Source organism: Zootermopsis nevadensis, unplaced genomic scaffold, assembly GCF_977971745.1.
Source record: "Zootermopsis nevadensis isolate Lab colony 2312 unplaced genomic scaffold, Znev_1.0 Znev_ptg000061l, whole genome shotgun sequence".
Lineage (NCBI taxonomy): Eukaryota > Metazoa > Arthropoda > Insecta > Blattodea > Termopsidae > Zootermopsis > Zootermopsis nevadensis.
In genome coordinates this window covers 21014239-21041723 of record NW_028259192.1, presented here as the reverse complement: position 1 = coordinate 21041723, position 27485 = coordinate 21014239, and the positions used below count along the sequence as shown (strand labels likewise).

Below are 27485 nucleotides of genomic sequence, written 5' to 3'. Positions count from 1 at the left end.
GTACCAGAGGTTCTTTCCTGCGTGGGTAACACGGATCACTCACCAATATTTATATACGTAGAAAATTGTTTGTTCATCATCCGCTCTAATATGTGGTTTTGTATAGGGTTTGAACTTTATAATACAAAGTATATAGCTTGAAATAAAGTTTTGTAAATTCTTTAAGACTCTTCTGCCACCACTAAAATTTATTCTCCAACTACGATCCGTTTCTATTAACTCCTTGAGTTTTCTGAGACGTCTGCGACTTCTCAAGCACTTAGGTACAACTTTAAACACTTGAAAACTTAAATTTTAAGCCTGCAAGAACGACATCGCCTTCTGGAAACATTTTCACAAGATACTTTGCATTCATTACGTCTTGCAGGTGCTGAGTCTTCAGAGAACCCCCAAAAAATCTCAATCCGACAGCTTCTTGTACAACTTCACCTTCGTTCTCTCCACATGAATATTGTGAGAATTTCTTTAAACAGAACCGTCTCCTCCCAAACCGCTTCCAATTCATCATTCGCACTTAATCATTCCTTCGATTCAGCACGATGTTTGTAATCGCTTCATTACATAACTCACAAATGAACTATCAATAACACTTTTATTTAAGTTTATAGCACTTACAGTAAAAATAACTTGCAATTAAGGCCAGCGTATAAACAAAACATGACCAGAAAAATCCGTCCGCTGATTGGCTAACCATATCTAGGTCCCCCCCCCCCCCCCCCCCCCCACATACTGAATGAGTATCTACACTTTGAAGAAAAACTTCATTTACTGTTTCAAGATTAGATTCCTAACGCAAATAAAACACTCCACCTTCACAAAGACCTACTGTTTAATGCTGTTTGTGGAAATGATGGCTGATATTTCATGTTCTCACGGGGGTGAGTATGAAGATTAGTGTCTTCTCGGATGCTGCGCCCTGATAATGGAAGTAAATACATCCGAAACGTCGGTAAATTTCTACGCGGCTACACGGCGCAACACCCCAGAAGACAGTCTTCTTTAATATAATCGCAGTTTATCCTGAACATCATGTAAATGCAATGTGTGGGGAAAAATTAAGAGTTACAGATCGTGAAGACGGTAGAGACGTACAGGAACCACGGAGCTTTGACGGGGTTAATGTAAGCCACAGACAAAATGTTTTAAATCTGAATATGACGTCATATAAAGCTTGCAGTTGTCAAAACCGCCTGTGCTTCATTGAGCATTGGACGGTCATGGTTTTTCTTTGACACAAACAGTGAATTCAAAAAAGAACTTCCCAATGATTTCTCTTCCCTCCTCATGTCTGCTGAATCCTCAGATGTAAACTTAAAAGCCGTCATCTGCGAGTAACGCTCATGACACGAAAAAGTAGCTAGTTTATGCGACATTCCTGTGCTGTCCTGAGAACTGAGGAAGTCTGAGGTGGACAATAATTTAGTGGTAAAGTACGCGGGTGCCAAAATGAACCAGGGGTCGGCCTGCCCGACCAGATAACGCGGCTTCAAGCCAAACCGACAGTTGCAACCCTAACTTAAAGGGAAAAGCATGGAGGGATCAAACTCATTGGTATTACTGCCAGAACTAGGAACGGCATTTCGCAAATTGCGGGCCGCCTAGTCTGCACGTTTCGTCACGGTAATTCGGTCGGATGTAAAGTTCATTCGTGACGGTGAGCGGTACTTCCTTTAACCCTTTAGAGCCAAAGCTCGTCTAAACAACATTTAATAATATAGTCCGTACCGCGAAGAAAACACAACTCTTCACCATTACAAAAATGAATTGGTTAATGATGTTTAAGGAAATGATCGCTGTTTACACAGAGAATCGTGCGAACTCACAATTAAGAACTGCAAAAGTTACTAATTTTTAAAGCAGGTTTCACATTGCCTTATCACTCGCTTTTAAAGGGTCACTATCCAAACTACACATTGCATTTACGATTCCTAGAACATAGTGAGGTTTTAGGTTCCCACGGCGGTTAATACCGTCTCCATCTTCAGATCCACTTTTGCGGTGTTGCAGGTTGCCTAAAATGGGCACTGAAACGTGGTAAGAGGGTGAACACCGAATTTCATTGGCTCAGGTAACAGATCAATGAACCGAGACTTCTAAATATGGGCAGAAGATTTCTTAGCTATCAATTTCCTTTTCAATAAGGATTCCGATCTGTGGAGTCTGGTAATTACTTGACACATTTATAAATACTTTTATTTCTAATAAAAAATTAGTCCACGTTCAAATTATTGTATCTGATGCCTTACAGTATTCAGGAACTATGAGATGGGGAGCTGACAGTCGCATACGTTTCTAATTTCTATTTTCCTCGTAACATAGCCATGCCTAACCCTGACATTGAAGGGGAATCGAGCAAACATTAATCTAAATCGTCCATATTCCCCTCCGGATACAGGCTTATCTGGATTCGCGTACGAGGAGGTTTGTAACGCACAGCTGGGTCCGTTAATCCTTCTTTAGACATTACCGATTCTTTCCAGCTTTTTATGCCTTTCGCTGAAGTATAATGCCTCCGAAATGGACGTGTCTTTCCCTCACATTCTTTTCTCATTCACAAAGGATAAACGATTATCAATTTTCTCGTCAGTTTTTCTGTTTCAGATTTAAAATTCTCGCGGCAGTGAGTCCGAAGATGGCTGTGTTCTGGGATGTAGCGACGTGTAAAATCTTATAAGTCGATCGACGTTTCAGAGGTGCTGACAATGAGATTTTCTAAGCACGAGAATAAAATTTCGGGGCTCATAAATATGATTGGTTTCTTGACTAACTGGGTGACTATTATGTTTTGAAATACCTTCCTGCAGTATGGAGTTAACAACTTGTCATCCAAACTGGAATTCTTTACGTCTTCTTATAACGCAATGTCAGTGTGGGCAAATATAGTTCTGCTTTAACACGAGTTAACATGCAAACCATGACAAAGTGAAGTTGTTCTGAACTTCGTGACACATTTCATACATCTTAATAGCGACGGGCACCAGCTTCTCAGAATGGGTGGGGGGACATAAATTCCACCCTAGAACGGTGTGCCCCTCAGCAATGAAGTTCTTCTACCGTGTTGTTCCATGCATACTACAAATTTATACGTGTAAAACAGTTCTTTTACCATATAAGTAGGACCAGTGGTCCCCTACTGTGGATATGGCAATGAGTCTCCGGGGACAGTAAAAGTTTGGGAATTCCTTTACTAGATGAGCGCAGTATTAAGTTCTCAAGGACTGCTCAACCGAGTAAGAAATCACAAACTTAAATATCGTGTGTCACGTCCAATATACCTGCTTCCAATTCTGTCATGTTTTATTGATTTTAGGAAGTTTATGTACATTTTTGGTACTTAGTTGCATCATAAATTTTTATCAGTTACTTCAAAATATATGTGGGGACAGTCTCATAAACACAAGCCCTGTAAGTCCATCTTCCATTATAAGATATTATTACGTCATACATCTAAAGTTCATGTTTGAGAATACATGCATAAATAATTTGAAGGGAAGTGAGGAGTCAGTGGGTCTGGCCTGCAATGGCGTCGCGAAGTGCAGAGAGAATAAAAGACCATCGCTCGGTGACGCAGAGGCGTCCTCTTCCTGTCCCTAGAAACGATCCATTTTTTCACAAAACTCCCACAAGAAGTTGTCAACGCGACAACTACATTTGAATCCAACAAAATCCGACAAACATCTTCACACCATCTGTGCCTGGGTCTCGCCAAGTTTCCGACCAAAATTTCGTATGCATTTTTCATTTCAGATATAAGAACGTGTCCTATCCAAACCACGTTTCTTAATGTGATCACCTTCGCAATAACCGATAAATTTATTTACTTATTTCTGTGGTTTTGTTTAACAATTCTGTCACTTGCTCAAATTTTAAGCGCCGAATAATTACTTAGCAAGGGTGTACATGGAAGTGGTCGTGGTAGACGTTAGGTTGCTACCCTGACATTTGAACTTTGGAACCGTGGAAAACAGAATTCGACATCCGGAGCATCCGAACCACGGAACCCTTGAATACGACGCAGGAGCGCCAGCTATTCGTCGTCAACGTTTGTCTTTTTGGTAAACAGTGAACATCATGAATGTATTTCGCCCACAGGTTACTAAAAACGTCTAATTTCAGAACGAAAGTAATTAAAATTCCGTGCAAACAGCGGAAGAAGACACCTTAGTAGACGTTGTAAACGATGAAATGTAGCCGAAACAGACTTGTAAGACAGAAGATACTATTCAGACTTACTGGACAGAACAGAGGAAGGATGCATCTGCGTACAATAATTCTTTCCTTTGGAAAGCCAACTTAAAATTAATATTCTATGCTACGACGCTAAAAACAGCACAACTGGGAAAAGCAGAAACGCATGTAAAGCTAAACGAATCCTAATGCATACAAAATGCCCACTCGACTTCATATTATTATAATAATTAGACCCAGAAGTTCTCGGCAAAAAAAAGTTTCCTCTTTTCAGAACAAATTCTTCGCCGGAGACTTGGTTCTTCATGAATACATAAACCCACAGATACACAAACGCTCTGCTATAAAAATAAACGGATTAGTTTCGATGCAAAGAGAAGGGCATTTCAGGGAAGTAAAAATATGGGGAAACAGATCTTCGACACTGCCCCTGGACGCTGCAAAACGCGAGGCCTATAACAAGAACGGAGAGAAAGAGAGAGAAAAAGCGAGCTTGAAAATAATGAGACAAAAATAAGATGATAAGGAAGACACAGTAAGTAGACGGCAGACAGAATAGCAATAAGGGTACAACTGAGAGCAAAAATGACACATAGTCCACTATTCTTACATCCTTCTTTAGACGACAATTTAAGGAAACTCAAACAAAATTATAATTTTATCTGTTGCTGCCTTGTATGGGCATGAGACTTTAAATCTGAGGGTGAATATGGCTGTTTTCTGGGTTGTAGAGGTCCTTGCTGCCTCCGTCATCAGGGCGATAACAAATCACCCTTATGATGGAGGCAGCAAGGACCTCCGAAACGTCAGTAAACACGGCGCAACATCCAAGAACGCTCTATAATCGCAGATGTGAGGACCTAAAATCTCATCATTCTAAATCATTCTTTGAGATCAAAATCGTTCTGCCAACATGAAACCGCAGTACGAAATAGACTGTAGAAACAAGCCCTCCTATCCACTTAAAGCTACCCAGTCTCTCTCTACAAGTTGCAATCGGTTTCGGTCAAAGACTAGAACGATTCTCATAACTCATGTATACAATGAAAACTCATTTACCCCAAGCATATTAGCTTCAGGAGTGGCTTCAGAGGTACTACCGCACGGAAGACACGTGTAGGCAAGAAAGCATACTGATTTACCTACAACCAACTAATCTAATTCTTCTGTAACAAATTTTACTAACCCTAGAAAAAATGCCTTGTGCCAACAAGAAACCATTGTCTCAAATAGACTATAAAAACATGTCCTCGTATCACTCTCACACTCTCCACAGTCACTTTAGTAGTTGCAATCAGTGTCGGAAAATTCTACACATCAGAGACTGCCTCTGTTTCCAATATCACGATAACTTGTATTCCGAGGATCAAACTCGGGACGTCCCAAATATTATTGCAAGTTTTAATGATTATACAGTTTCGTCTGTACGTGATGATACCAAATGGCAAATCGAAACTGAAATTCTATGCAAAATTGCTTAGGAAGAATGAATTCTTGGCGATGAATATCAGACATCATTCGTTGGAGCAACGGGAGACAGCAGAGATGCTCCCAGCTTCTGATAGTTTCTCGCCATCAGACGATGTACCTATATATTCAGTCTCCCACCTCAATGTAGCCGGAAGCAAACAACCCTCTTCTGAACATTCAATATCATAAATTAATATGTATGCTGGAGATGGCGTAGTTACCTGCATGTCTCTGAATATATTACACCCCACAAATAATCCACCCCTTCTGCCCCGCCCCTCTAATACTCCCTACGGCAGACATTCTGACTCCGACCACAACGCTGGCTAGCGGATTAAACTGAAGGGAGTCGAAGTATTAATAGGCTATGTTTTGTAAAATTAAATTGTAACATTAACATTTTTTGCAGTTAATCAATCTGAGTCCTCCGGGACGCTGCGTCTTGTAGTCTGGTAAAAGTTTACCGACGTTTCAGAGGTGCTTACTGCCTCTTTCACAATCCCTTATTATGGAGGAAGTGGCAAATGGATTAGAACTCTTTCTCATATCACAGCTGATGGACCGAGAAGACCATTAGATCTTGATATCTGTTGATACGTCTAGATACAAATCTAGCGCGAGACTAATCACATTCTACATATGATATAGCAAACAAATGTTCCTGTATTTCATATCAAATTTTCAATATTAGGTAAAATTCCAAACAGAGCCTTCACAACATGACGCGAATCTCATTTTACGCCATTTTTATATTCGTACGAAGAAAACCTTTTTTGAGAAACAGACAACGCTAAGATTTTACATTTTCACAGCGGTGAGGAAGACGATGTTCTACCTCTAGATTTTGGCACCGTGTAGACTCATCGGTAGATGTCAACGTTTCGAAGCAACATACTGTGTCCATCATCAGAGCTAAAGATGGACCCAGAAAATAACATCATCTGACAAAACTTGACGTGAGTATTACGTTAAGCGAGGGTTAAATATTACACATATATAGGCCTACATTTGATCCCTACAACGGAGAAAGTAGACCGCAAATAATAAATTTCATCGAAATAATTTGACTGTTTTCAGAGATAAAGAAAGCCTGCCATTATGAATTTATTTCATTAACCACTGCGATCACTAAGCAGAAGACTACGAGGAACAGGTCAGTTGTTTCGCTTGTGAGGAGGTAACGGGGAGGGGTCATCATGTCGATTTCCATTGCGATATTTGATAAACAAGACTGATGTGAGTTCCTGAGCCACTGGACCACGCATCCCGATATATTAATACGAATATTAGTGCCACAAATAAAACCAAACAAGGGGAAGGTGTCGTCGAAGCTGAATTATTAGGTTGTTTGTCCGACATCTTCCAGAATCCGGATCAAACTTGAATATATGAGCAAACAGGTTAGAAGGTAACAGTCATCCTGATACTCGAAGTCGCGACAACCTGGAATCTAATGTCTCTTAGGTCAGCAAAATCTAGGATCTGCGATGGACTGAGATTATCGATAAGATGGGTACAGCATCTATCTGATGTGGAAATATCCTGGAGAACGCTTTGCGATAACACCCAGAGGTTTAGGAACATTACGACCTATATTAAAGATGGATATTAGGGAACTACGTAGATGGAATTGGTTCAGGCTTCTTCATTTCAGCGACGTTAAATTCTCGAGTTGAAACAGCACACATTTAATTACTTTCTGTAAAATTGATGCAATGTTCATTTTCTTGAAGCAGCAAGCACATACGAAAAGTGCGTAAACTCCCCACCCGACAACAACCTGGAAGGCACACGCCATCGTGGAATAAAGTGTCTAGTCACGCTTACCTTCCCATATACGCCGACGATGTATCTGGCAGGTGCAGTGGAAGAGAATCACAGAGTCCCTGCAACGAGATACCAAAACGTGCATTAGTTTCGGAGCTACACGTGTTAATGAATAAGACAATTAAATATTTATAAAGCGGTTATTCCATTAGTCACCACTTCAGACAAGAACGAAAGAACAGTCATCAAAAATAATGGCAATCATCTACATGTTCACACGGCGTCACACACATCAGAAGACTGCAATAAACAACTTCACTGATGTGATGATATAAAATCACAGAAGACTACATCATATTATTAGTTGATACAGGCAGTTTATATGAGCCGGGATAGCTCAGTCAGTATAGTGACTAGCTACGGGCTGGACGTCCGGGGTTCGATCCCCGACGGGGGGCAGAGGATTTTTCCTCTAGCCTCTGCGTCCAGACCGGCTCTGGGACCCACCCAGCCTCCTCTACAATGGGTACCGGGGTCCTTTCCCGGGGGTAAAGCCGGCCGGGGCGTGATGCTGACCACTCACCCCCATCTAGTGCCGGGGTCAAGGAAGAGAGGAGCTATACCTCCACTCACCCCAAACGCCTACAAGGCGTATAGTGGGACAAACTTTACTTTACTTTACAGGCAGTTTATAACGTAATAGGTGAGATTTCAGGATCTCACGGCGTCGAGTACAAAGATGACTGTCTTCTGGGACAAACGTTGGCTATCAGAGCATCAGTGAGCGAATCGCTCATTTGTTTTCGATAAATAATCATTTTAATTGGTAAAAACGTGAAACTAACAGTTTGCTTCCGAAATTAACCTTACCTCCACGCCCCGTACTTCCTTATAATACAATATAGATACATATACAATCTGTATCTACATTATTATAATCACATCTATTCACCACTTTATAGGGTATATACTTCCATTGTCCCTAATGTACATAGTTCAGCAGCTATTTCCGAAATACATTTTGTTTTTAATACGTGTTACATGTATTATATAGTTTTACTGTTAGATATTATAATAATAATTATTATTATTAATGACATTTGGCTATTGCTGCAGAATCTTAAAATAAATAACTATATCATCATCATCACAATCACACTGAATCACAAAAATAAAACACGAAATATACTAAGAAAATATGTCAGTGTGTGTCGTCATTGCATTTACGACTTAATTTCGAGCTGTTTACACCTAAGAACATTTTATTGAGGACGAATGCTTCATTTCTTATTAATGTGTCCAAGGACAACATAATTGCCATTCTATCACGAACGCTGCTGGTATGCATACGCCTGCAAGGCAAATGAAAGAATTCTCTACTTCGCGCTGAGACATTCCTTCAGCCAGGGGCATCACTGCTTCAAATTAAACAAGCATTTCATTCACATCTGTACAAAAAAAAATCATTGTCTCCCCTGAGGACAATTAATTAAGGAACAGAACTGAACTGAATTACGAAGATGGCGGTCTTCTGGACTGTTACAGTCTGGTAGAAGTTCACAGACGTTTCGGAGGTACTTGCTGCCTCCATCATCACGGCGATGATGCTGAAGGCAGCAAGTACCTCCGAAACGTCGGTAAACTACTAATATAGTATATGGTGTTATAACCCAGATGACAGCGACATTCATACTCGTGAGAACCTAAAATCCTAAGAAGTGGATTATTAGCACTCATTTAAACGTTGTTCGGATTGAAATTACGAGTTTAGTTCGTGGGACTATGTATTCAGTGAAAGTGCATAATACATTGCGATGACATAGAAACACATTAATTACCGAAATAACGAGTATAATACTTTATTATAGCCCTATAATTAAAAAATCATTTCGTGGCTGGGGAAAATATATTATTCGGCTATAAATACATTTAGTACAACATACACTACAAATAGAGAACACTAATCCAACCTACTTTAAATCTGAACACGTGAATGCCACGAGGTTAAATCCTTTCTGGATCCACTAATCCTGGCGCAGGCATAATTTAAAATCGACCGCAACATACTTTTATCCTATCGATATTGATAGAGTCGATAATTTTGTCTGATTACGTTATTATATTTGACCGAAACGGTCCAGAATAATACTCGCTCGACAATGCCTGATGTAAAATGTACAGACACTCAATCGGAATCCATTTGGTATCCCTAATATGGATCATTTGCACGGATGGACAAATAAACTGAAGAACATTATATCGACTGTTGATTTCTCTTTGAGCACCGGGTAGGTCTGTCCTTACCAGCGTTTCGTGTGAACGTAACGTCTCCATCTTCAGGGCTGAAGTGTATTCGACCCAGAAAATGGAGGCAGATGTTTCCTCAGAATCGTTGGTTATCACCCGTAACACTGCACGACGTCAACAACGCCTCAAATATCGTGTTAATTTTATACATTTCGCATGATAATATTCCTTAAGCCCTGAAGATGGAAGTAGTATGTTCATACGAAATAATGATATCTACTAACAGGTCCACACGGCCTTGCAAACCAGAGGCAAAACTCGTTTAGAGAACGCATGCACGAACGAGTTAATCGCTAGAGAGTGGATCCAATTCTTTTGGACAAGCACGTTGTTCGCTTTGTGCCTCCAGGGGTACTAGAACCACATGTTGTCTCACTGCCTTAAACCTAAGTACAGAATCTATGAGAACTTGCACTTAAATTTGATAGTAAAGTATAAAATAAACTTCCTTGACGAATACCATATGAACCCCGGCACTGCCAATCCTTTGATCGTGATAATTCGATCAAGGGCCCTTACCTCGAAGATCGTGGTGTTCCCTTTGAACAGAAAACGAAGTCGTGACTTTGAGCGAAACTCGTGGGAGTAACGCGATACGAAAACTGAGTAGCTGATATCACTTCAATTTTGAAATCTTCACGTATACGCAAAAAAATCAGATGAATTAGCGACGCTGGGAACAGCTGTTCTGTGCGCGTGGAGGGTAAAATAGCCTGAGATATAATAATATTTCAGAAATCAAAATTGTAATTTTACTTGAGATGTTATAAAGAAAAAATGTCGAAATGCATTTTGGTCCTGCAAACCACGTAGAAAACGGTAACTTTGGATACCTAAGCGTAAATAGAAAGATACTTGTACACTGCAAACATTTAAACGAATATTATCGATAAAATCTGTAACTTTTACTTCAACCATTTTATATATTTAACAAAAAAAATATTATAACAATTATTTATTTTAATCCGTCTGATCACAATATAATTTTTATTTAAAATTTCTTATAATTAAGATAATAGAATATCATTCATGTTCCATATCGATTGATCGATTTACATTTCGGAACATTTACACAACATGTTTCGTTTTTTTATAAAACCATCATCAGGTGTAAAATATATCTAAGAACTTAAAACTCAATTATGATTTTCTGTAGTTTTTTGGTGATGTTTCATTACGTTTGTTTTTCCATTTTTGGGCGAAGGTGTTGTTTTTTCTTAAATGTTATTAGATGTACATATCGGCCTGTAAGTAAATGATTGAAAGAAACACTAAAGAATTTGAAAGAATTTATAAAAGAATTTAGAGAATAAAATGCAAAATATATAAATTATAGTTAGAAAGTATCAATAAAATAGAAATAAAAATAAATAAAAATAAAACATACCAAAGATGTAGGAGTGATCTGATAAGACGGATTAAAATAAATAATTGTTATAATATTCACAATATGACGCAATTACACTATCTAAAGAAAATATTGAAGAAAAATTTATGGATCTGAACGTTATCGAATTACAGAATACCTACGTACAGTGACAATACAAATGAGAAAATTAAGAGTCGCGGCATATTCTTAAGAAACTGTTCCAGCGTATTTCTGGAGTTGCGGACGAAGACCGCGGAAATCATGACAGCCGATCTCCGGGCAGAGATTCGAACCCGGGGATTCACGAAACAAAATTCGGTGACGAGAATACGAACCGATAAACCACGTGACCTTTACATCGTTTGAAATCTACACAGAGATATCCAGGACCGACATCGAATATATCACGCATAAGAATCGTGCGAGAGACTTTATTATTCCCTGGAAAATACATTTTCTGCACAGAAGTGAAGCTTCACCTTATATAACTCATAGATGTCAGCTGCAAACAAAAGACTGCTATTCATGGTTTCTAAAGAGGGCAGAACTAAATGTCAACACACTGGAAATTAGATTTTCTGATGCAGTGTTTCAATGGGCCTGACCTCAGTTCTCGCCACCAGAAACAAAGACTTCATCCCCACACCGCTCTATTACTCGCCAGTTGTGGTGCATTCTCCAGAGACACCTCAGAGTCTGCAACGTCTACCTTCTGTACACCTAAGGCTGAGACATTGGCACACAAACAGATGGAAACCTACAAACATTTAGAACAGAACATTTCAGTAGCAGCACCAATCAACGGTAATTTGTATTTGTAAATTATTTACGGACTGCGTTCAGAACATATGGGGCCGAATTCTAGGATGAGAAATGAACACAAAACTGTAAAGATATGGAAGGAATCAGTCGTGCTCTAATTTATCGTATTTTCAAAGCATTTTCTCTTGAGTGCCTGAGAAAAACCACTAAACGCCTTACCTATGACAGCTGGCTCTCGGGTATAGGACTGAACGAGAGACTTCCCAAATCAAAGCAGCTTAAAGGAGTGCTAACCACTCAACCGTTGAGTTCAGTAAAAATACATAAAAGAAACTCTAGAGAAAATAAGCTGAGATTAAGATGGCCGTCTTCTGGGTCAGAGCGCCGTGTAGCGTGGTATTAATTTACAGCACCTCATAGGTCCTTGCTGTCTCTATCATCAGGATGTTCGTCGTAGCCGTGAAAACTCAAATCTTACTTTGAAAAACAAATTTATATTCTGTATCTTGTTCCTGTTAACTTTCAAGCGAAAAGAGGAGTTATACAGGCTTTAAAGGAACCAATGCGTGCTACATGTCCACACATCTCATTCGACTTCACGTCATAGCACTAATTACAATCTGTAAATTCTACAAATTATAAAGCGTCTAATAAAAAGTTTTTGATTATTGCAGTATTTATGTTATTATTAACCATGCAATTACACTCATTATTTCAAGCCGTATCACAGTTTGCAATTAGTAATTAACTCTCACGAGAATATCCGTCATGTATCTGTGTTTATGCAACGCTCTAAAGCTAATTATGAATGGAAATTAGATTCCTCTGTTTGGATCTCCACAGCAGAACTCCAAACTGCTTTAAGCTCATAGCAAACCCATGAAGTGAATCTCCTATTTTTATTTTTAGAGCTTTCTGAGAAACTAAACTCCCCATCCTGAATCAATATGAACTTTATCGGACCCAGAAGAATAAAAGTAATCTTCATCGCCATGGCAACCTTGAACCTCACAATGAAGGAAACAGACTTAATTGCTTCAGAAAGGATATTACAGAACTGTGGGAAGAAAACCTAAAAACTGACCAGCATTCGAGTTTAAGTAAAGATTTTGGGTTTTGGGACAATTTACCTTGTGATATTCAACGAATCCCAAACATCGAAATAGCGTATGACGTAATACATCGAAACTCACGACAAAAGACTCGACGACAGGCGCCTCGACGCCGACACAAGACGCCATCTTCCTCAGAGTAACATATGAACGTCGCTGGCAAACAGAACCCGAGAATCGCGATGCCTGTCGTCCAACGCCGAAACATTTGAAACACAGCGCATGCAGATGAGCGTCGCGACGCCACGTTCAATTATGGAATATCGACGCCGACACAAGATCCCAAAGAAAGCAGGTGTGTTTCTAGGTGCCATATGACACGTTATCGAATCGAAGCTGGGCGTCGTAAAACCTGTCGTCGAGACGTCAAGTGGGGCCTCGAAATTACGCCGGCAACGAGTGGACGACAGCAAATTCTTCCGCGAAACCCCAAATACGTCGTCGCATATGCATTCGTCCTTGGCTCTTCTGACAGATGTCTGTCAGTCTGGGAAGATTGATTGCAGGCGATAAGCTGGCTCACTCAATAGACTTTTATAGTAACATATTACGTCTAAGGGTGGCTGTCATTACAGGAAGAGCCTCCCAGTGTCTGACGTGTTACCCGTGACGAAACAGGCATACTTATTTGCAGTAATCACAGCAAAACATGCCTTAAGCGGAATCCTGCATATACCGGAAAATTTTATGATCAAGATAATACAGAGTGAAAAAAAAATACATTCTGAACGAGAAAAGGGCAAGAAAGTTGTAAATTTTACGAAAATTACCGACTTTGTAATATGCCGAAGGTAAGAACTGACGTTATATACAGAGTTACTTTTTCAGTAATACCAGGAATGTGAAAATCCCTTATTATGAGAGAAGAAAACAATTTATCTCTTCAATAAGAAACTCCTTAGGCAAATGTGTAAACATGGGAAAAATTAAAATGGCAGCCTTCTGGGATATTACGCCGTAGTAGTTCCATATAAGTTGACCGACATTTCACAGGGTCGTACTGCCTCTATCATCAGAACGGCGTAATATCACAGAAGACTGTCATTTTCACAATGGCCGCCATGATGACCATAAATCTAACGCAGGAAAGACGAAGTTGATGAGAAATTTACGGTATTGCATAAAAATAATTTTCTTTATTTAAACAAATAAACTCCTATTATCAGGACGGCGAATCCAAGAGAGCACAAGAAGAAACCTTCAAGGTGTAACCTTCTGGTATCGTGCCTACACTCAAAAACTCGTAATTGAAGAGAATATACTGGTTACAAAGCTAGGAATAAATAATAGTGCTTTCTTCCTATTTCAAATGTGAATTTAATAAGCATCCTTTCACGAAAGTATGAAGTAGGTAGGGTGTATGGCAAGGCTGCGTCATCTAAGGAACAAGTAGCTAGGAAATGTTACAGAAATGGATTAACCTCGTTACCTAAAGGCAAACATAGGCCGATATATGAAACTCTTTAACCCATCTTCAGCCTGCCACTATTCAATATTTGTCGTGAAATCTAAAACCCATCTCAGATAATACGGATGATGATGATGATGATTACACAAAGGAGCTTCAGCCTGCAAATATCGTCACTCAGAATAAACAAGATTCATCACAGAATATGTGGCTTGAATGATGAACAGTGAAGTGATAACTTATTTCAGAAATAATTCAATAGCCACACTATACAGTTTCTTATCTTATTCCGACCTTAACACTTCGCTTTCAAATAATATCAGCTTCTATAAGGTAAGATTATGAGCCGGGATAGCTCAGTCAGTATAGTGACTAGCTACGGGCTGGACGACCGGGGTTCGATCCCCGACGGGGCAGAGGATTTTTCCTCTAGCCTCTCCGTCCAGACCGGCTCTGGGGCCCACCCAGCCTCCTCTACAATGGTTACCGGGGTCCTTTCCCGGGGGTAAAGCCGGCCGGGGCGTGATGCTAACCACTCACCCCCATCTAGTGCCGAGGTCCAGGAAGAGAGGAGCTATACCTCCACTCCCCCCAAACGCCTACATGGCGTATAGTGGGACAAACTTTACTTTTTATAAGGTAAGATTGGGAGTGACCAGGATTCAATATTCTTTCGGTATATTTCCAACGAAAGCTTCTATTGGTGATAAAGCTGTACTAGTTACTTGTAATTAATAAGAGATTGCAAGGACAAGTGACTTTAATTGAAATTATATAAACACGAAACAAAACCGAACGAGTGGCACACTTTGAACGATATTACCTCGCGTAAGTCATGGCAAGTGTTAAGAAAAACACTATGTTAATGATTCCGCTGTAGAATAGTTGGGAAACCTGTTTTGTATCGGCTGATCCCATATTCAAACGTCTACTCAGAGACAGTCTATACTGACTAAAAATCTTCTTAGTTTTCCCCAGTTACTTCAATAGAATGCCTTAATTAAAACCACGTAAGGATCCTTCCAAAATCTTCCCTCTCAGATTCATCATTCAATAAAAATCCTTTCATTAGGTATTATAAAATCTGAGAAATTTTAAACGCCTTCAAACATGTAGAATTTCAGGTTTTCAAGACTTCGAGTTTGAAGATGGCTGTCATCTGGGCTGTTGCGCCATGTAGTCTGGTATACAACATATATGCATATAAAACTTCATGAGCCTCTCGCCTCTCATGTCAAGGGAAATTCTTAATGAGGAGCTCCATTCATAATTTGTGCTCTGAACCAAATATTACGACGACCAATCAAGGCTAACAAAAGGAAAATAATGCACAGAACAGATGAGAAATGCATACAAAGTATTAGTCGGGAAACCTGAAACCAATTGAGGACTTGAAATACGCAGGAACAGATGACAGGATATTATTCGGATCTTATGGAAACGGGGCCCCGAAACATCTTTTGGACAATTCACTTTAATATTATCCCCCCAATCTACTCCTACGACTCATGTCCTTGTCCTATCAGAATTACCGACATAATTTTACATGCATTACCCATGTTTGCTACATTCCCCGCCAATCACACCCTTCTTGATTTAAATAATCTGACAATACTAGGTGAGAATTACAAATTGCGAAGATGCTAAGTCTGGATTCTTTCTCTCTCTAAGAAATCCACTTCCAGACCCATACAAAAGAACAAACACAATTACGAAGGCAACAAATAAAATATATTATGTTTATAGCGATAGCACTAATAATGAAATAAGAGTCATAAAAACTTGTTTAACTTATTTACTTCCTTATCCAGCTCTGTTTCTCACGTTTCGAAAACATTTAAATTCAATGACTCAACGATTTTAAGGCGAAATCATTCGTTGTGACTTTCAGTGTTCAACAGGTGTCGCCTTTCTTATAATGTATACACGGCCTTCAAGCGACTAGTGTTAAATTGAATAAGAATTTTCTTGGATATTATCCATCGTCTAGTAAATATAAAAAAACGTAAAACGACGTTTCGGAGATGGGACTCTATCTCAGTCTTCAGGTTCAGGTGGGCCCAACTGTGTAGGAACCTGAAGACGGAGATAGAGTCCCATCTCCGAAACGTCGTTTTACGTTTTTTATATTTACTAGACGATGGATAATATCCAAGAAAATTTTTATTCAATTGACTCTTCACCATCGTCAAGAAGTTTTAGATTTGACTAGTGTTAAACCCAATAAAATAACATTTCACGGAAGAACTAATAGGAATATAAATTTATGCTATTTTCAATATTATGATTTATAATATACTATTCTTCTAATCAATCCCCAATCAGGAAATCAATCTTCGCTATATTTCATCACTGAACGAACAGCTGACAAGGGGTGTTCCAGAATTCTTGATACCAAGCAGACTTCAAGCCCCGCGTTTTATTCGTTTGTAAGCCAACGATTGTAGAAGTGCGTAATAAAACCTCGATTATTATCTGTTCAGATATAAACCTATTATCTCAAAACAAATCTCACTCTACAGCCAGATACTATAATAATATACTCCCTTAATATTTTATAACATTAAGATTCTTTCTAATAACATTCATAAACTTTAAAAAAATATATATTTTGTGTTAAACAAATATTCTCTGCCACGAATCGTTTTGGAGATAAATACGTAAGATTTAAGCTTCATGTAAAGTACCGGACTGAACTACTTCACTGATCAAAGTCTTTCTGTGAAAGATATCTCTCGCATTTTAACATTAAGGATCGTTACCGGGTTGATAAGGGGCGACCACTGGCCACTATCCTGAATCAAATTACACCAGTCCACATCCTCACGCCCAATTTCACAAATGTCAATTTTAATAAGGCACTGAATGGATAATAATCAAAACCACATTTGACAGAAGAATTCTCAAATGTGCGATTTGGGATTCTCACAGCGGAGGGTCATTAATTTGTTCTGGGTGTTGGCGACGTGTATACTCGTCATTGGACGCCAACGTTTCGAAGAAACATATCTACATGGCACCAAAAGCGAGATCACCTTCATCATCATCTTCCAAAATTACCAACTCTGACATTACTTTTTTAGTATTTTATGAGGTGAGGTATGAACTCGGAAAAAGAAATGATAATAATATGAGCAACGTAAGTTAAGAAAAAATGTTTTGTCATGCCAGATTTCTGTAATTTATGGAAGACATTTCTTCAGAACATTTTACAAGTAACTGAATCGTAATAAAAAGATAATTGAGTGGGTGTATAAAAACATTTACTACGCAATTTGATTGTTTCCAAAGAAAAAGAAAATATGATTGGTACAGACACAACGCAATCCCATTTCCAACCGAATCGTCACGTAATTCACGTTTTAACACGTCACGCCTCGGAATATTCTCGTGCATGGATCCGGTTATGGTCGAAGCCACTGTCATCTCAAGGACCCATTTATCTTAGCGAAAACAGTTCAGAAATCGCTGAACAGCAAATCTAGCAACGACGTACAGGTAGTATTTACGACAATGCGTCCGAAGATGGCTGTCTTCTGAGTTATCGCCCTGGTGATGGAAGCAGCAATGACCTCCGAAACGTTGGCCAAAACTTCTACTAGACTGACTACATGGAGCTACAACCCAGAAGACAGCCATCTTCAAAATTACCTTTTGTTTCTAAGTTTGCGAAAGTTGGTTTCTCGCATTAGGTGAAGGCCACACAGATAAGGGTTTTTGATACACGATAATACGTAAAATATTTTGTCATGAGATGGATGAAATAACATGGCACTGGGGAACTTGCACAATAAACTCCTTGACATGAAATCGTATCATTATAATTCGGACCATTGAATAGACGATGAGATGGATAGGTCACGACAGGATACAACCACATAAGGCAAAGACATGAAGATAACTTCTACCGGAGAGCTCAACGCCTCTCAAGGTCGGGTTCTGTCCGACGAGACGAGCCAGGTGTTGTTAATGCCCGCGAGAAGGCACCAAGAACATTCCAGAATCCCTTTGCCAAAATACAACTTTCACAAAACAACAGAAGAGGAGACACAAAGAATAATTATATTGAACTCCACGGAGCAATTTTTTTTTTTTTTAGAAAATTACACTCCCTCAGGTTGGTAATAAATTGACTTTTTATGGAATCCAAAGTTTCATTAGATTTCCCGTAAGAGCCAGCCACTGGACCCCATTCTGACCATGGTCAGTCCACATTCTGATATAATGTATTTCTTTGTGATCAATTTCAGTACTATCCTCCGACATAAGTGTATTAAAATAGCCAATATCCGCCATGTTTGAATATGTAATACATTTCTGAACGGGGCGACTCCACTTAAAAACAATTTTTTGTTCCCCTTATGGTGGGGTCAGTAAGAGTCCGCGTTTGGCGAGAATCTAGCCTCAGTCGCTTTCACATAAAATTGACTTTATAAACGTTTTACTTTCAATACGATTTACAAAGATAATTCTGGAATAAACTGTATTACTGCTCAATATAAAACGCTCCATTCCCATCAACGGGCCATACTGCGTTAGTCCTAGTAATATTTGGTGAAGAGCGTAATTCAAATTATGAACTAAAATCTACATTACATTATGAGTTGGTTGATTTTGAGTGGGATGTGTTGTTTTTGTTGTGTCCTTTTTTATTGTTTTGTTCTGTCTCTGTGTTGATGTATCTCATTGTATGTTGTGTCTTATGGTTTTTGTTGTGTCCTTTGTTTATTGTTTTGTTCTGTCTCTGTGTTGATGTATCTCATTGTTTATTGTGTCTTATTGTTTTTGTTGTGTCCTTTGTTTATTGTGTCTCATTGTGTTGATGTATCCCATTGTTTGGGTGTCATATTGTTTTTGTTGTGTCCTTTTGTTTATTGTTTTGTTCTGTCTCTGTGTTGATGTATCTCATTGTTTATTGTGTCTTATTGTTTTTGTTGTGTCCTTTTGTTTATTGTTTTGTTCTGTCTCATTGTGTTGATGTATCTCATTGTTCTGTTCTGTCTCATTGTTTTGTATGTTATTGTAGGACACTGCCACCGGGTATAAACCCATTTGCAGTCAATAATAAATAATAATAATAAATTACACTTTCAGTGTTTTTGCACGAGTGAAGAAACATGAGGTTTCACTGCTTTTCTGTGCATGGTTCATGATTCTTTGTGGTCAAACAAGCCTTTCATTTCTCCTTAGATGAATGCCATTCAAGAGCCCGATATTCTGCACCATATGAAGAAGAACTATCCTCTGTCATTTGCTCCATATAACAAGAGGAAATTAGCAGACGGCAAGATTCATCATGGGTAAATATACTCTCCAGTTCTGGCAAAGATTCAAAGTTGAGCAGATACAGACAGACAGAGACGTTTCGGAGGAACTTAAAATCCCTCCTATGGTATCTACGTACAAGACCACTCGACGTTACAACCCAGAAGACAAAAATCAACACATGCGTTATTACTCAAATGGTCTCATACCTTCAAACCTGTTGATGAAAGAATTAAAATAAATATAGACCCTACAAACCAGTTTTAGTGCACGTTACATTTCAACCTCGAAACTCAATTCACATAATGGAAAGCTATTTTTAATCTTGGACTGTCATGCAGTAGTCTTGTAGGTAATTACTAATATTTCGGTGGAACGTATACCCTCCATCTTCAAGGTACAGGATGGATGTGATACGTTCTCCCTAAAAAGTGGTAACCACACAAACAACACGAAAATAAAAGATTTCATGAATTTACCGATAACCTCCAATACCACACAGGTCCTATGTTACAGTAGTTTTTCTCTCTGCTGCTATGGGTGTCACTTTAAAATTTTTAGAGTGTTTTTGCTACGCGACTATCATTCTGGGAGAACGGTGGTCCAGGGTCATATGCAAATTAGTTCTCAAAAATCACCACAAATAATCATTGTCTATTCACAAACTGAACTGTATATAAAATGTCACTACAGCCTATCTCAATATGCATATCCATACGGCATCCTGGTGATTAATAATATTTCCAATCCAAAAGTATTAATCCTTTTAAGAAATAAATGTGAGGCGTTTGACAAGTGAATACATGTTCTGGAATTATGACATGTAATTTAACTATTTCAAGTACAGTAACTGTACTATATGTAACTTACCACGTGCTGTAATGATCAACAACTGCATTCTTCCCACTGATTAATTAATTCCCTAAAGAACTTTGTCCAACAAAGTCGTGTTTTGTTTCCTTTACAGAGAATGTAGAGAAATGTTAAAACGAATGTAAATACATACAGAAGGGGACAGAAGACCAGAGAAATGTGTCCAGCATTGTAAACCTTGACAAATAGACTCGTTAAATGTAAATGTTATGTTTGGTTTTCAGGTATAATTAAATATTATTTAGATTAGATTTGTGTTTCAAAGACAAAAGAACATTGCTTAACAGGATGGTTTGAGAGGTTTAGATACACCAATATATTTAGCGACACGACTGTAGCAGTCCGCATGTTTGTTACTTGCAGACAAATACAAGACTACATTCCTGCGTTATTAATAAACACGATCCTAGTTAAGTGCCCATAATTTGTCTTTTTTAAGTGCGTGAAAACATGAAACAGTTTCTCTTTATCAATTAGGTTATTTTCATTCGTTCAACAGCGCAGATATTTCCTTGCTCGATATTAACAAACCCAAGCAGACACTAACGTAACTAAAAGCCAATGCTAAAACGACGGAGAAACTGGTTTCGTTGAACTTGATAACTCCTGAAGACACGCCACGCCTAAGGCAACTTCAAAATAGTCACCTTTGTTCAGCGTCAGGTGGTAACGCGACATTAATCTCAAGATGACTGTCTCTATTCGGATGTTCACCGACGTTTCTGATGTGTTTACCGCGAGCGAACTACCACCGAAACGTCGGTAAACTTCAACCAGACTACACAACACAAGAACCCAGAAGACAGGCACAAACATCTTCTGGACATGCTGCCCTCTAAACAGAGGTATTGTTCCTACGGGGGTACTCAACATGTATGATTGGACGTAATTATTTCCACAACGGATAGCTGGTTCATAACCCTGGTTTAGTGGGAAAAACCTCTCGGAAAGCTGCCACTTGGTAGACCAAGAATAAGATCGAAACATAGAGGCTGGTTAAGATAGATACGACGAAAATTTCTGAGATAGGATGGAACTGAGGATAGTGTTCAATGGCGGACAACTTAGGCGACCGGGTTTCCAGCTCATCTAAATGGTTCTGGTGATGACAAATGACAACTTAGCGCGTCATCGTGTGATAGAGACAGAAACTGATTTTGCCTACGTCGTTTTGAAATGAACATCTTATTTATTAAGTAAGATCAGAGGTTCTAAAGGCGGCGTATATGAAGTTTACCGACGTTCCATAAAACTTCTCTGTGTATAGTCTGTACACATAACATTCACAAAAGAACATTCTCGCGTCTAAAGCTGTTTTTGCACAAAACGAAATTATAATTCCAACTTGTACAGTCTGCTGTAGTTCACAAGCGTGGCCGCAAGGAGGCGCCTCTCACGACGGCATACTAAGCACGTACGACGAGATAATTCTCAGTCTGCGGTGCAAATTCCCACGTACCTAGAATTCTGCATTAAAACGCAGTATTTAACTCAGTGTTTTTTTTTATGGTGGCGTCTTCTCTTCTACCCCCTTCCCCCTCCCCCTCCTTGCCGAAGCTCACAATTCATTTCCATCAACACTGCATCAGAGGAAAAAGACACTGGAGTTGCAATATAATGACAAATGACTGGGACAGAAAGAACATAGCAGGAAATTGTAGTGGTCCCAAATTCCAGAATGATTTCGAAAATTCGAATTAATATGGCTAATTGGCTGGTTGAGGGAGGGGGGGGGGTTGTGGATTGGATGCGCCAGGGTAGCGGCTGTCTGCAACCCGCACAACTATCGATCCAATTCTCCCGTTGAAGAGAATTCAATGTGCGTTGCGGGCTCTTCTGATCTGTTTGGAAACAAAACACGAGTCCTTTTCAAGGACCGAGTATCAAAGAGACGTATGACGGATTTTACAGTTTTCCTTCTTCAGGATTAGTAAGCACACGGCCGTCTATACATTTGCGCGCAGGTGCTGGATGTCAGCAGGGTTTAAACGCGGAATTGGCCACGGCCTTCCTGCAAACCGGGTACAAATGATGGCTACTTCGAGACAGTCTTTAAGGCTTTGACCGGGATGTTCTTTTGTTAAATCTTATGTGGTACCGCCTGATTCGACTTCTAATGGTTAAGTGAAGTGTTTTCTTCGCGGTACGGTCTGGATTCGTAAATATTATGAAGACGAGCTTCGGCTTCAAAGGGTTAACCAGCTGATTTTCGTAATGGTGAGGTGTAGTGTTTTCTTCGCGGTACGGACTGAATTCATAAATAATATTCAGACGATCTTCGGCTTCAAAGGGTTAATTCGTTCAATGAAACTGCACAGATCGAAGAGGTACAGTAGCGCGTGGTCGACTTCCTTAACATGATTCGATATACGTGTCAGTGATTCGCCTGATATTCGAACCCGGCATCACTGGAATAATTTCAGAGTCGCCATCACTTCAACCGACGAATAAGCTGTTCTGTGTTCAGTGAATCGGGAAAATTTTTATGAGGCAGAATTCCCCCCCCCCCCCATAAAAAAAACAGAGACCTGAATAAACCCATGACTGCTCGTATAATCAACAAATTCTCCGCTTTTCATAGCACCCCGTGTTCCCATAGGCTTGCCATCGCACAAATCCAATGCAAGATGAATCCATTCTGTACCCTCACTTATATGTCACAATCCTTAAATCTACGTCCAAGTGTCTTCTTCTCTTTCGATTTTCTGAAAAGAAAATTTATATAAACTTGTTATCTTCCCCGTTGGGGGCTGCATCGTACGTCACAACCGCGATACTTCTTACAGTAATTACAGCAGTCTCAATCTGTTCATCACTTACAGACGCACAACTAGCTCTCAAGCAGTAAACCGTACCTTGTTTTTATCGATTTCGAGTCTCAGAACGACCACCGGCTGTCTTAAGGCTTTTCGCCTTTCATAAGCCTCGCGCCGATCATATTACATGGGTAATTTCATTAACACAGAACAACCGGAGAAGGAACTCACTGAGATTTATCTTAAGACGCTGCCTGTGACCAGCAGGAAAAATAAATTCACCGAACATAAGCTGTTGTTCCCCGGAGTCAGGTATAAGTTTGCGGACGTTTCAGAAGTGTTTTCTGCCTCCGTCACGGTCCAGCATCCCAGATGGCAAACATCTTCGGTACCGTGAGAATCTGAAATATCATAGTTTCGTGGCCAAATTTGAATAGATTAAAACAGATGAATGGGTGATTGATTGGTCGTTCGACAGGTCTTCATAGCGAGAGAGAGAGAGAGAGAGAGAGAGATTAATCGATTTATAGGTGGATGGGTGAGAAGATACGAGATTGAACTGATTTTGAATAATCGGGTGCATACGCGAGTTAATGCAAGACCGGTGGCCGGTGACCAATCAGTCCGACAGTCAGTCACTACATGTGACTGGTTAGCGTTTCTACATAATACTTAACTTGTTTGGAACCCGCATCTATTTTTAAGCACGTCCATTCAGAATCTCTGTTGAAGACTGCAAGTCGTGTTAGAATGAATAGTATTTCCGTTGACAGTAACACGCGCGTGTCGGGATCTTTGTAACACTCACACGCAAGCGTGTTCAGAGCCCTAACTTTGTACTCCTCCAATGCTACATTTAAACAGGAAAGAAGCTGAAAACTAGACCCTGCCGGTAAATGTACCCCTGTGTCTAAGCACATCATGAAAGGCGTATAGGCATTGGGTATTTTTCTGGCTGGTTATACGTATAGAACATCTTATCAACGATACGGAGCATTTTAATATTATCCTTCCATCCACGTCTAGGTCACGAAACTAGTATTTTCACTTGAGACTTTCAGACCAAAGTCTTGCTGTAGAGGCCATATTATTATTCTTCATTTCACGAGTCCAAGAGAGTTAAAATACGTTTTCACGTAAATATGTTTGCATGAATACGCATGCAGTATTTAACAAGTGTTGTTTGGTTGCTGTTTTTTTGAATCAATATTTGCATTACATTAAATGGCCTCATATTAAAATTTTAAATTTTATGTTGGTTTCTTACATTCTTCAATAATCGTTCCTGAAGGGTAATTTTCTAGTTCATAATTCTTGAAAATATACAAGAAACTGAAGGAACTTTCTTTCTGCACTAATCTCTACAGACAAACTCAATGCCCACATTGCGTGATGACCGAGTTGCTAACCCACAATGACAAATACTATTTATAATAACTTTTTTCAATTACCGATTCACGTAGAAAATGAAAGTTTGTCCACTGCCGTCACATGTCAACTCTATCATAACGAGCGTACGTGGTCAGAAGCCAAGTACGACGACATTGAAGCTGGAATGTCGCATTGCACAAGAACAGTGAAGGCGGGGGGGGGGGGGGGGGTTATAAAACTGTGGTTCGCGATACACGGGGCCTAACCGCTGTATCACGTTTCATATATCTCAGTAACAGGAGATTTCCATTTAACCAAGCTGTTTGCTTTGTTATGTACTTGACAAATTTAAATAACTCATTCATTAATATATTTCCTTTCGTTATTTTTTAACTTTATTCTATTTTACTCTTACAATTTTCATTGTCTTATATTTTCCTTCTTTCGTTCTGGACTTTCAGAGGCTATGGAGTAGGCGCTAGGTAGCTATTTAAATTGACTATCCCGAAGAAACTGAGTAAAATCATGAGAAACACCAACCGGGATACTGAACTTCTGCTGAGAATTCTTCAAGGATGCAGAGTTAAACCCTCCGGGACGTCATAATCCGCCTCCCTGACGACAGACAAATTTCCCCCCCCCCAAAAAAAGATATAAAATATTTTTTAAAACAGGCCACGATCATATTCATCCTTGTGAGGTTTCAGGTTCTGGCCTCTGCGAGTCTGAAGATGGCTGTATTCTATGTTGTGCCTTGCACCTCGCAGCTCACTCACCGCCCTGATGATGTAAGCAGCAGACACCTCCGAAACGTCGGCAAACTTCTAACAGACTACAAAACGTAACAACCCACAAGACAGATATATTCATTTCGATTCTCGGTATTAGAGGCTTATCACTCGTAAGTACATTAACGCTCAATGTCGATGACAGAAGAACACAAGAAATGGATGTATTCGGTGTTCGGTCTGACAACGTAGTTGGTGCAGAGTATGTCGTATCGTTGAGATGGGCAACTAAAATTTTAATTTGAAATTAACAGATTGCGAGTTTTGCCAAACGTGCCTTCAGACTTTAACGACCATCAGTAAAGCATAAAATTGTAAATTTCAAAAACTGCTGCGCATAATATTAAAAAGTCGATGATTCACAGCGGACTAAAATTATATCTGCTCATTTCAAGTTAGTTTTTACGCGTCATAAATCTCATATTTTTTTTTATTTTTTTTTAAAAGAAAATGAAAGAAAAAATTGTCAGTACGCATCTGCACACAGTCGCCACTTTGATATCTTACGTTGCCCGGTTGTCCTCTCACTTTAAATATAGAACTTGGCTTCAATACTGAACTCTTTATTTTATTTAGACACCGCGCCAGGAAGATCTTTCCAAATATATCAGTCAGTACGCGAATATCATGAACATTGAGAGAGAGAGAGAGATGTCGTTTCAGATATTAAGTCGGTATCGCAGCGTTCCGTTTCGACACACAACATCCTCTGTGCTCGTTTTGATTTTGATTTATCAAACAACGAGAATAATTATCAGTGAAATTATTACGTTACAGACTAGAAGACCACGGTTCGAATCCTTGTCAAGAATGCGTCAAGACAGCCTCTGCAATGTACCCCGGAATGTCCATCTCAAAATTACCTCATGCATTTTGACTAAATATAACACAGAAGCAATATTTTTTTTTTTTGACTTGGAAGTAAAATACTGTGACAAAAATTTCAGCAACACAACATACAAATAAAAAGATAAAATCTACTCAACTCACGGACCCCTCAAGCATAAGATTCGGACCTCAGGTTGAAAAACACTTGTCTTCCTAAGGGACAAAGTGACCTATTCCTCTTGGGTGAAGCAGAGAGGAGCCTTAAGCTATCCTTTCCTCTCTGTACTTTGTGTAATATCACCTCCTGCTTAACGATGTTCGATAATTACTAATAATACCCGTCAAAGCTGACGGGAATAAACATTTCTTTAGTTACACAGTAATAACATTTATTAGAGACATTTCAGACCTTACTGAGCAAGACAATAAGACTTTATTTCTGTGTGACATAGGAACTGAGCTTTAATTGTGCGAGGTTAGGAACTTTGTAATAAGGTCATGTGCTATGATCACGATGAATTCTTTGCTCAGCTGCGAACTGCGGCAGAAGTTTCATGACTTCATAAGTGATAAATTAGAACGAGCGACTCCTAACGTAGATTGATGCCTCTAAGTTCCAATTTCGGACCTTGTGAAGTTCGTACTTAGGACATGACTACTTTACAAACGCAATTTCAAAGGGGGAGTGTCACCATGGAAATTAAGTGAGCAGAGTGGTAGAAATCGTTGATTGTGGCAGGCACTAGAAAAGCAAATGTAAAAATGTAAGTTTAATATAAGGTGTCTCTGTGTCTAGACACCATGAATGTACAGTCTGTCACAAAAAGATAAAACATTAGCCTTGTGTGTGGGGCAAATGATTTTTTCCAACACGAAGCAACGTTGAAGGAAGTGGGAGAGAGGAAACTGATAAGAAACGGAGGAAAATGGATAAACATGAAGACAACAAAGAAAATTAAAGAAACGAGAAAGAACGGGGACCGAAAACAGCAAATAAACTGATAAAGAAAGGACGAAGACGGAATAAATAAAACAGGCGGAAAGAAGAAAGGGGAAACAAAGCAAGGAATAAGAAAATTGAGGAAGGAAGGAATAAAATATGAAATAACAAACGAATAAAGAACACAGAACGCACAGAGAAACTAGAAATTCAGAAAAGAGACTGAGATCAATAACAGCGTGACGTGAAATAATACGCCGGGCCCTGGGGGGGGGGGGGGG

The 27485-nt window shown here is 39.3% G+C and overlaps 1 protein-coding gene across 3 annotated transcripts in view; it reads right to left on the bottom strand.

Annotated features, from left to right (window-relative positions):
- Octbeta2R (Octopamine beta2 receptor) overlaps positions 1 to 27485 on the bottom strand; it is a 105931-nt gene that overhangs the window by 21036 nt on the left and 57410 nt on the right. For all 3 annotated transcript variants that reach the window (XR_015532673.1, XM_087340763.1, XM_022075404.2), the window contains exon 3: positions 7486 to 7544. The gene's annotated coding sequence lies outside the window, so the exon portion shown is untranslated. The remainder of the gene's footprint in view (positions 1 to 7485; positions 7545 to 27485) is intronic.